The sequence below is a fragment of the Amborella trichopoda genome, chromosome 8 (assembly GCF_054954075.1).
Source record: "Amborella trichopoda isolate Santa Cruz 75 chromosome 8, AtrichopodaSantaCruz75HAP2 v2.0, whole genome shotgun sequence".
In the NCBI taxonomy this organism is placed as follows: Eukaryota; Viridiplantae; Streptophyta; class Magnoliopsida; order Amborellales; family Amborellaceae; genus Amborella; species Amborella trichopoda.
The window spans coordinates 24,953,511-24,964,911 of NC_142343.1; positions in this window are offsets into that span (position 1 = coordinate 24,953,511).

Here is an 11,401-nt window from a genome sequence, read left to right on the forward strand (position 1 = left end):
GTGCTATGTGGCGTCAAAGTGGCCATAAGGCTGCCACATGGCACCCCACGCCTCACTCTAGGATAACCGCCCAGCTGGACACTGATCCCTATGCGGAGGACTAGATTGGCATTTGGTTACTTGTTTTATAAGGGGTTGTGTTATGGTGTTTTGTTATATATTGTTATATAATGCTATAAATTAATGCCCCCTTTTTTATCACATGTCTTAATTAACTCACAGAGGGTCATGCATGGAATGTGTGAAGATTAATTAATTTATTTATTAGATATTAAAGAGAAAATGCATTTTCAAATTTGAGTTGAAAAATATTGTCACACACATGTGAGCAGGGGACATTATCTTTAAATTGATTGATTTGAAATTTTAGATCGACAAAGTGTTTGGTTTTAATAAAGTAGAATATCTCCACATGTGTGAGCTTTACCAATTACTTCTTTGCCCTTTAGCCTTTGTGGTTATCTACTCTAATACATTATTAAAAACAATTAAGGGTACTTTTGTAAGGCCATATTGGATACAATTGGCATAAAAACATGGGCCAAGGACAAAATAGTAAAGTGGCATAACTTAGGGTTAGGGTGAGTGATAATGGTGTGAAATCCCATCCCCTCATCCTAGTGGTTAGATGGGGATGAGTGGCTAGGTACATTAGCCTCTCATGTGCTTTTGGATTAATGAATCAAGCGTGTTGATTGAGTCCAACGTTACACCCATATTATAAAAACACATCATGAGATTTCAAACCTTAACTATCTTAACTCTTGAACCATTTTGGAAAATTGTTGCTTCCCTCTTTCTAATGTTTTGTGAGAAAAAATTGAAGAGCGAGAGCTTTTAGAGTTCCATTAATGGTGATCTTGATGGTGGTCCTCATTTTTTATGCTTAAGTCAATATTGTGCATTCATCAAGGTAAACTTCATTGAATCTTCTTTTCTCATAGGATCATATTCTTGGCATCTATAGATGCTGGAGCTTTGAATTTAGAAAAGTTTCATTGATCTTAGAATCCCCATTTGATCATCTTTTTTATCATGCTTATTCATAGTGTAGTCCTTAATGAGTTATAGCCTATATGCATGAGAATCCATGATCATGCATGGTATCTATTGATTACTTTGCTTCAAATCCATCAAATAATTTAGTCTCAGAGTGTCACTCAATTTCAAAAACTTTTTCATCATGTTTTTCCTATAGTGGTTCATAATCTTTCCATACAATACTGTTTTGGTGGTCCAAGGGACCACCGTGTGTAGTTTGGCCACAACTCTCTTGTTCTTTATCCGATACGATTGGATTCAAACCTTTTGCATTGTGTTTTGGATGATAATGCTAGTGTGTTGAGATCTTAGAAAGTGATTTTAAGATTTTTAATTTCTTCCCATTTGAATTAGACACTCTTGTGAGATTGAACCATTTTTGTACAATCTGAAGGGACAAAATTAAGTCCTTATATGGCTCGATTGCATGGTCCTGGCACAAGGGGTTCGAAACATGGTTTCCCTATTTTAATTTGGCATTCTAATTCCCTTTTTAGTTGATTTTATTCCTTAGAATTTTGTTTAAATTAGTTGCATGATATATTTAAGCTTTGAGACATAGTTTATGTAACTTGTGTTATGAAAGTGTACTTCATAAGCAAGTCTTGTTTTATATGTAATTGCTCCATAAGGGGTTGGTATTTGAATTTATTTACAGTAGTTATACAAGGCTAGAAATGGTTGTTATTTTTCTTTAAAGGATTGTAACTTATTCACTTAGCTTGGTTTTTAGCAAGTGGCTTGTTGAAGGTGTCCATGTTGCCTTGTTTTTCGGTTTGGAAATTTACTCTAGTCTTTGTATCCACTATCAATTGGTATCAGAGCTAGGCTCATTTACAGCCTCTTTTAGGGTCTTTGGAGGGATTATAGAGTGCCAAATAGGAACCCATGCCAGCCCGTTCGATACTCATCGAATTGCTTAAGAAGGAGAGGTTCAATGGAACCAACTTCTCCGAATGGAGAAGGAAAATTGGTTATGTGTTTCATGAAGATGGTTTATTTCCATTATTGACTTCTAGACCACCTAATCCGCTCACAATCAATGCTCCTCAAGTTGTTAAGGATGCATATGAGATATGACATAACAAAAATCGAAGTGCAATAAATATTATTTTTGCAACCATGAGTGATTCCTTTGTTAAGGGGTATGAGAATTCCGTATGTGTCAAATATATTATGGAGAGCATGAAAAAGAAATCCGACACATCGAATGAAGCTCTAAGGATCATTAGAATGAGGAATCTCATGTGTTACAAAATGGATGATCACATCAAAGTGGATGATCATCTAAGAGAGTTCAAGAGTTGTATAAGAGAGAGTGAGAGAGTCGGTCACTCATATGATGAGGTGACACAAAAGACGATGTTTGTGCTTTTTGATCTCACCTTCATGGGAGACGTTTGTGGTCAATTTGATGGCCAAAGATATGCCTATAACAGTGGAGGAGATTGCATTTTTCATGGACGGGGAAGAGCAAAGAAGGATGGCAATAGATGGACCATCTTCCATGGTCCATATGGTAAAATCTCACCAACCCTCATCTTCTTCTACACCCTTACTCATTACTAATATCTCTTATTCTCTTCCTAACTCCTCTATAGTGAATACATGTAATGTGGGAGTGAGTTGGAGTGATAATGCCAAGAACAAGAAAAGAAAGAAAAAAGGCAAATGGAAAGGGAAGGGGAAGCAAAAGGGAAAATCCTACTCCCCATATCCATTTAGCCATTACCCTCCTAAAACCTGTGCCTACCCACCAAAATATGTTAGCCCTATACCTTTTAGGCCTAAACCACACCCATACCCATGATGGTAGGTGGGAGACCGTTTAGCCCTCAAGCCAAGATTATTCGAAGAAGCAATGCTTTAGATGTAAAAAATACGGGCATACCCAAAAGTTTTGTAAGTATCCTCCACCTCCACAAAACCTTCATTTTGCTCTTAAGCCCAATACCGGTAAGCCTCAAGCTAATACCGGTGGAGGACTAAGGAAATAGAGAGTTTGCGTGGTCTATGAGACTTTGATTGCCAATGAAGAGGTGGATGTGTGAGTTCTTGACTCGGGGGCTATTATCCATGTGACAAATTCTATGAAGGGCTTTAAAAGGTTTTATGATGTCAAACCTGGTACCCATAATCTTTATATGGGTGGGAATTAAATGGAAAAGGGTCTTAGAAAAAGGGGACTATGTGTTGGAGCTCACTAATGGTGAGACTCTCATGCTTAAGGATGAAGAAGAATCTCATCTCGGTTTCCAAGATGAGTAAAGCTGGGTTTGTGCTATTGCTCAAGGAGGAAATGTCTATGTGCATGATGACTCTATTAATGAAGACCTTGTGTTTGTAGCCCACTTGGTCCGAGGGCTTTATGAAATTTAAATGAATAAGGAGTTTTCTTACTTAGGTGATGATTTGCAAAATTTTAGTTTATGGCACTTAAGGTTAAGTCACATTAATCCATCTAGAATGCATATTATGAAGAAGGATTGCTTGATGAAATGAATATCGATTATCATAATAGATGCGAGGCTTGCCTTAAAGGAAAGATGATAAAGAAGTCTCACTAAAAGGTCGAAAGGCTAGTCTTATAGAACTAATCCACTCGGATATGTGTGGACCTATGAGTGTGCCTACCATGGGGCACATGAGGTACTTCATAACATTCATTGATGACCATTCCCGTTTTGGTCACACCTATCTCATGAGAAACAAAAGTGAGGCCATAACCAAATTCCAATAATATAAAGCGGAAGTTGAAAACCAACTAGGTCGAACCATAAAAAACCATAGATCAGATAGGGGTGGGGAATACTCCTCCCAAGCCTTCCAAGATCTTTGTGTCCAATATGGAATTGTCTACCAAACCACCATGCCTTACCTAATAAAATGGGGTTGCCGAGAGAAAGAATAGGACCCTAGTTAAGATGGTGCGAAGTATGATGAGTACCACTAATTTTGGATTAGAGTTTTAGGGGGAGGCGATTCTAATCGCCACATATGTCCTTAATTGAACTCCCACCAAAGCAATTCAATCAACTCATTCCCAACTCTTCATGGGCAGACTTCCCTCAATAAAGCACCTTCAGGTTTGTGGATGTTCAGACCATGTTCTCATATCATCCCAAAATAGGTCCAAACTTGATCCTAAAACCATAAAATGTATTTTCATAGGATACCCAAGTCATGGGAAGGGATTTAGGTTTTATAACTTCTTGAATCGTAATGTAATTGAAAGCCTTGACGCCCATTTCTTTAAAGATGAATTCCTTGAGAGAGAATCAACCCAAAAGAAAGTAGACTTCCATGAGTTTCAGCCTAACAAAGAAATTGAAACCATTACACTTAGGCGAAGTGAGAGAATAAGGAGACCACCTACCTTTTTCACTTACCTTAGGGAGGACTATGAGAGAATTAGTGAAGAATCCAATGATGAACCTTATTCTTACCTACATGCTACGTCTTGTCCGGATCATACGTTATATGGAAGGAAGCCATGCAAGATGAGATAAATTCAATCATAGAGAACCATGTATAGGAGTTAGTCTGATTACCACCTAACCTTAGATCCATTGGATGTAAGTGGATATTAAAAAAGAAACTTAACTCCGAAGGGCGTATTGAAAAATACAAGGCAAGACTTGTAGCAAAAGATTTTACTCAAAAGGAAGAGGTATATTATTTTGACATCTATTCACCTGTTGCTAAAATGCCTTCAATTAGAATGATCATATCCATAACAGCCTACCTTGACCTAGAATTGCATCAAATGGATGTGAAAACCGCCTTCTTAAATGATAACCTAGAAGAGGATATATACATGAACCAACTCGAGGTTTTGTTGTGAAAGGAAAGAAAAATTTCGTGTGCAAACTTAACAAATCACTTTATGGTCTCAAACAAGCTTCAAGAAGATGGTTCATCAAGTTCCACTAAACCCTGATTAGATATGGATTCAAACCAAATGAGGATGACCATTGTGTATACCATAAGACCAGTGAGATTGACATTACTTTCATAACTTTATATGTGGATGACATTCTTATAGCTAGTAGCAGCCTAGACTATATAAGGGACACAAAGGCAATTCTATCAAGCAATTTTGATATGAAAGATGTGGGAGACGCTTCGTATGTATTAGGGATTCATATTATAAGAGATAGAGCATCCCGCACTATTCAATTATCTCAATCTACATATTGTAAGAAGGTTCTTGAGAGATTTGGTATGAGTGAATCTAAGCCTATAGATACACCTATGGAAAGGAGATGAAACTTAAATGTCAATATGAAACCAAACAATGATCTTGAGAAAAATGAGATGGAAATGATCCGTATCGGAGTGCCGTATGATCACTAATGTATTTAACCATGAGAACTAGACTCGATCTAGCTTTTGCTCAAAGCTTGATTTGTCGATTCCAAAGTGATCCTGGATTAGAACATTGAAATGCCGTGAAAAGAATCATGAGGTATTTGAAAGGAACATGTGATTATAGATTAACTGATGACAATGTGAGTGAGCTTAAAGTATTTGGATACACAGACTCTGACTATCAAAGAGACCCGGATGACTCGAGATCTACTTCAGGTTATCTATTTCTTTATGGGGGTGGTGTCATTTCTTGGCGCACCAAGAAACAAGACACTGTAGTCCTATCTACCATGGAAGCCGAGTATATGGATTTAAGTTCCACAACTTTAGTTTCCTGAATCATCTTAACTTTAACCCTCTAAAATATGGAACTATTAGAATCATGTGTGACAATCAAGTTGCAGTAGCAGTGGCAGTAGAACCAAGGTTCCACAGCAAGTCAAGGCACATTGAAGCTCAATGTCATAGAGTAAGAGAAGAGATATCAGCAGGTGAAGTAGAAGTTGGTTACATTCCATCTGAGGCTATACATGCAGATCCATTAATCAAAGGCTTGGGGGCAAAAGATTTTGTGAGGTATGTGTAGGGATGGGTTTAAGGAGGTTGACATAGTTGTTATTACTTTGTCTATTGCTTGTGAATGATAAATCCATGGATGAGTATGCATGTTTTGATTATTGTGAACAATAATGAGAGAGAGAGAGAGAGAGACGCATGCAGGCCTCAAAAGGCCAAGTGGGACAATGTTGGAAATATGGCCTATCAAGGCGTAAATTCTAGTAGTCTCTCATTCAGTGGGAGCGATTGAGAGATTGAAATCTTGACGTCTTGTAAAATGAAGCCCAGATTCTTTTACCTCGAGTACGCATGAGACATCGAGAGTTCACGTGTTGAGAGAGCAATTTCTCAAGGAGATGTGAGGGTCACCTCCTAGTTAGGATTTTATAGGTTAGCCTCATGTTTAGCTGCAATCGGCCAGGGCTTGGAGAATCCAAAAGAGAAAAATAAAACCCAAGTACTTATTGAGTATTCGCCCTGTATAGAATGGTCAAGACTTATGAGACATAAGTCCGTATCGTGACACGAGACCATTGCATGACATGTGTATTTTCATTTTGTACGGCAAGCCACTCTTCCAAATGCATTATCCGAGTTCGGAAGAGCCAGGCACATGTGCTTTGAGATGACCCCAGTAATTGAGTTAGATCATGTCCCATAGGGTACACTTTTAATCCATTGAGAGTTGAATAATCGAAAGTTCTGGGTCAACGACTTTGATATGGCCAATTATGTGTCTCTGCATTAGACTGTGGAACATATGTTTATTGGGCCAATCTGAGAATCGGCAGAATATCATTCGGGACTAGCTCAATGAAGTACTCTGATATCTATAATTATTAGCCTGAGATCTTATTATACCTTTTGTCCGATTTTATAATGATGAGAAAAACCTAATAATTGCTCAAAAATACTTTCAATATTTATTTTGAATTTTAGAGAATTTTTCAGAATTTTAGTTGCTAAAAAATAAGGGTTTTCAAATTGTTTGACTCAAATTTCACTTTAGTCTTGACCTAGTAATACCATGTGACGCCCGAGTGGCCATAGGGATGCCATGTAGCACCCCACGCCTCACTCTAGGATCACCGCCCAACTGGACATTGATCTCTACGCAGGGGACTAGATTGGCATATGATTGCTTGTTTTATAAGGGGTTGTGTTATGGTTTCTTATCATATATTGTTATATTTTGTTATATAATGTTATAAATTAAGACCCATTTTTTTATCACATGTCTTAATTAACTCACATATGGGTCATGCATGGAATGTGTGAAGTTTAATTAATTTATTTATTAGATATTAAAGAGCAAATGTATTTTCAAATTTGAGTTGAAAAATATCTTCACACACATATGTGAAAAGGACATTATCTTTAAATTGATTGATTTGAAATTTTAGATCTACAAAGTGATTGGCTTTGATAAAGTAGAATATCTTCACATGTGTGAGATTTGCCAATTGCTTCTTTGCCCTTTAGCTTTTGTGGTTATTTACTCTAATACATTATTAAAAAAATTAAAGGTATTTCTGTAAGGCCATATTGAATACAATTGGAAGAAAAACATGGGCCAATGACAAAATGGTAAAGCAGCATAACTTAGGGTTAGGGTGCATGATAATGGTGTGAAATCTCATCCCCTCATCCTAGTGTCTGAATGGGGATAGGTGGCTAGGTACATTAGCCTCTCATGTGCCTGTGAATTAATACATCAAGGGTGGTGATTGAGTCCAAGGTTACACCCATGTTATAAAAGCACATCATGAAATCTCAAACCCTAACTATCTCAAATCTTGAACCGTTTTAAAAAGTTGTTGATCCCCTCCTTCTAATGTTTTGTGAGAGAAAATTGAAAAGAGAGAGCTTTTAGAGTTCCATTAATAGTGATCTTGATGGTGGTCATCCTTTCTTATGCTTAAGTCAATATTGTGCATTTATCTAGGTAAACTCCATTGAATCTTCTTTTCTCATAGGATCATATTCTTGGCATCTATAGTTGCTAGAGTTTTGAATTTAGAAAAGTTTCATTGATCTTAGAATCCCCATTTGATCATCTTTTTCATCATGATTTTTCATAGTATAGTCCTTCATGAGTTATAACCTATATGCATGAGAATTCATGATCATGCATAGTATCCATTGATTACTTTGCTTCAAATCCATCAAATAATTTAGTCTCAGAGTGTCACTCAGTTTTTAGAACTTTTTCATCACATTTTTTTCTATGGAGGTTCATAATCTTTCCATACAATACTATTTTGGTGGTCCGAGGGACCACCGTGTGTAATTTGGCCATAACTCTCTTATTCTTTATTTGATTCGATTCAAACATTTTGCATTCTGTTTTGGATGATAATGCCAGTATGTTGAGATCTTAAGAAGTGATTTTAAGGTGTATAATTTTTTCTTATTTGGATTAGATACTCTTGTGAGATTGAACCACTTTTATACAATCCGAATGGACAAAATTAAGTACTTATAGGGCCTGATTGCGTGGCCCCGGCACAAAGGATTCGAAACATGGCTTCCTTATTTTAATTTGAAATTCTAATTCCCTGTTTAGTTGATTTTATTCCTTATAATATTGTTTAGATTAGTTATATGATGTATTTAAGCTTTAGGACACAGTTTATGTAATTTGTGCTATTAAAGTGTAATTCATAAACTAATCTTGCTTTATATGTAATTGCCCCATAAGGGGTTGGTATTTGAGTTTATTTACGGTGGTTATACAAGGCTAACAATGGTTCTAATTTTTATTTATAGGATTGTAACTTATTCACTTAACTTGGTTTTTAGCAAGTGGCTTGTTAAAGGTGTCTATTTTGCCTTTTTTTCGGCTCAAAATTTTGTTCTAGTCTTTGTATCCACTATCAAAAAATACGGATCGCAAAAATAGAGTTAGTTAAAGAATTGTAAATATTTCAAATTTGTCTCAAACAATCAGAAATATAAAGATGACATAAGATAAAATTATGAGTTGCAGCTATTGTATGGATACACTAAAGTCATGGAAAGGTAGTTTTAAGTCTTTACCTAGAATCTTTTAGGGTAAATATGTGACAAATTGTTATCTAAATTTTCAATAGATACAATAGCTATATTTGTACAAATTGTCCGATGGATTAATTGGCATACATAAAAAAAAGCAAGAAAATGAATATTCTACCAAACAATATCTATAAGCAAATCCAAATATTCGAACCTCATCCCGAGTTTCTTGCTGCCTAAATATTTGGTTGTAACTAAATTTCTCTCCTACTCTTTATATGGTTCTCTTGATCTCGAGAAAATATTTCATTATGTTAGTCTTTAATTCTATCTATTAGTTCGAGATATGTAGTTGCTTTGAGAGAATATTTTTTCTAGGAATATATTTCTTGTGTTTTTTAATACAATTTTCTAAGAGAATTAGTTGGTGAAAAATTTTGACGGAATATTTGTCAAATCAAGATTTTTAATTTAATCTCACTTTCAATGTTCTTATGCCAAAACCAAAATTCGAAGTTATCAAATTAATAAAGAGGATAGAGCATTGAATAAAGTTTAGTGGAAGGATTTTTTTTTAAAAAAATTAAAATAAAATATGCATTTAAATCAGTTCCATTTAAAAAAAAATGAGTTTTTGAATTGGAAACTCTTCAAATCAATTACTCAAAAAAAAAAAAAAAAAACCTCTTCAAATTATCTTTGCCCCTTTGAGATCAATTTAAAAATAAAATGAAAGGCAACAGAAATCACTCAAATTTCAACTCTGGACAATCCATTTAGTGGACAGTTTAGATGCAGGGTATTAAGTACGAGGATTCAATCATATATCATGCCATTTGGCGGTGGTGGTTTTTTGCCGAAGGAATTTGATGAACTTAGGTACCATTAGATTTTCTTGCTAAATGACAGTTTGGGTATATTTGAAAAAAACTTATTAGAAATTTGACCCTTTAAGATATATGGAATTCACAAGTTTGAATTGGTTCCCAAGACTTCCCAACTAAATTATTTTACAAAACCACTCCAAGTTGTCTTAACAAATATTCAGTTTGACTCTCTCTCTCTCTTTCTCTTACCACTATTTTTTTTTGAAACGATTACCATAAATTTAATTCTACCAAGAATGAGTACAAGGAGTCCAAGAAAGAAAGGATGTAACCACCAATGATTGTTGGTGAACACCACCCCTTGCTAAAATATCCGCTTCCATATTAGCTTCCCTAAAACAATTAGATAGCTCAAAAGAGCCACTATTTAAATAAAAATAATAATCATAAAAAGTGCTGCATAGTCTCCAAGGTAGCTTCATTTCGCCTTTTGCCCGAATAATGATATTGTTTGAACCTCCCTCAACCATTTTATGGCCCTCAGGGTTCTTTATTAGCTTTAGACCTTCCCAGAGAGCTCTTTTCTTAGCTTCATTGAATGTAGTGTGTCCATATGGCCTTGAGTAAGTATATTTGTAGTTCTACCAAATCCTGCAGGGCCTGGGTTTCCATTCGAACTTCTATCGAAATTAAGCTTTAGGCAATTTTCATGAGGAGGCATTTAGCAAACATTTCGAAAATGTCTGCCATTGTTAAGCTCAGCACTTACAATCCTTGTTAGTTGAAACCCAATCAGCTTTAGATGCTAATATGTTGGACTTTATTGTTTTGATCTCGTATTGTGTCCTTTCAAAAGTTCTTCTATTTCTCTCTCTCAACGCATTCCATATGGTACTAGCCCCTAGAGATCTCCATAGCACAGTGCCAATCTTCGGCAGTCCAAGATTCATCAATTGTAATAGGATTAGATCTAAACTTAGTATATTTAGATTCAATAGCTTTCTACACCAATCCCATAAACTTTGAGTAAATGGGCATTACAATAGGAGGTGATCCACACTTTTATTATCCTTCAAGCATAATTGATACACGTTAACAATAATGATACCTCTCTTTTGAAGATTATCCACATTAGGCAACTTCTTTTGAAAAGCTACTCACAAAAATAATTGAACTTTCACCAGTATCGTCAAATTCCAGATTTTAGCTAATTTTTCATCAGTCGATCTGCAAACCTCCTCATATAGCAAACAATAGATAGACTTACTGAAAAATTCCCTGATAGTGTGGGCTCCCACACAAAGCAGTCATCTTGAGAAGGAGCATAAAAGAAGCTATGCAATAAATTAATGAGCATTTGGGATTTATGAATAAAAGAATTTGTAGCCGTCTTGTACCTGCAAACAATATCCCCTCTCATACACCACTAAAACAACCACTACTATTATTACTCCCCCACCACCGCCTAGCCATTATTATCCCACCACCCACTCTACCACCATCATTGTTGCTTTAATGCCACCACCATCACCATTATACCACTGCTACCACCCCACTGCCATCATCACCACCAAGGCCTAACTTCCACAACCACCATCATCATAACACTG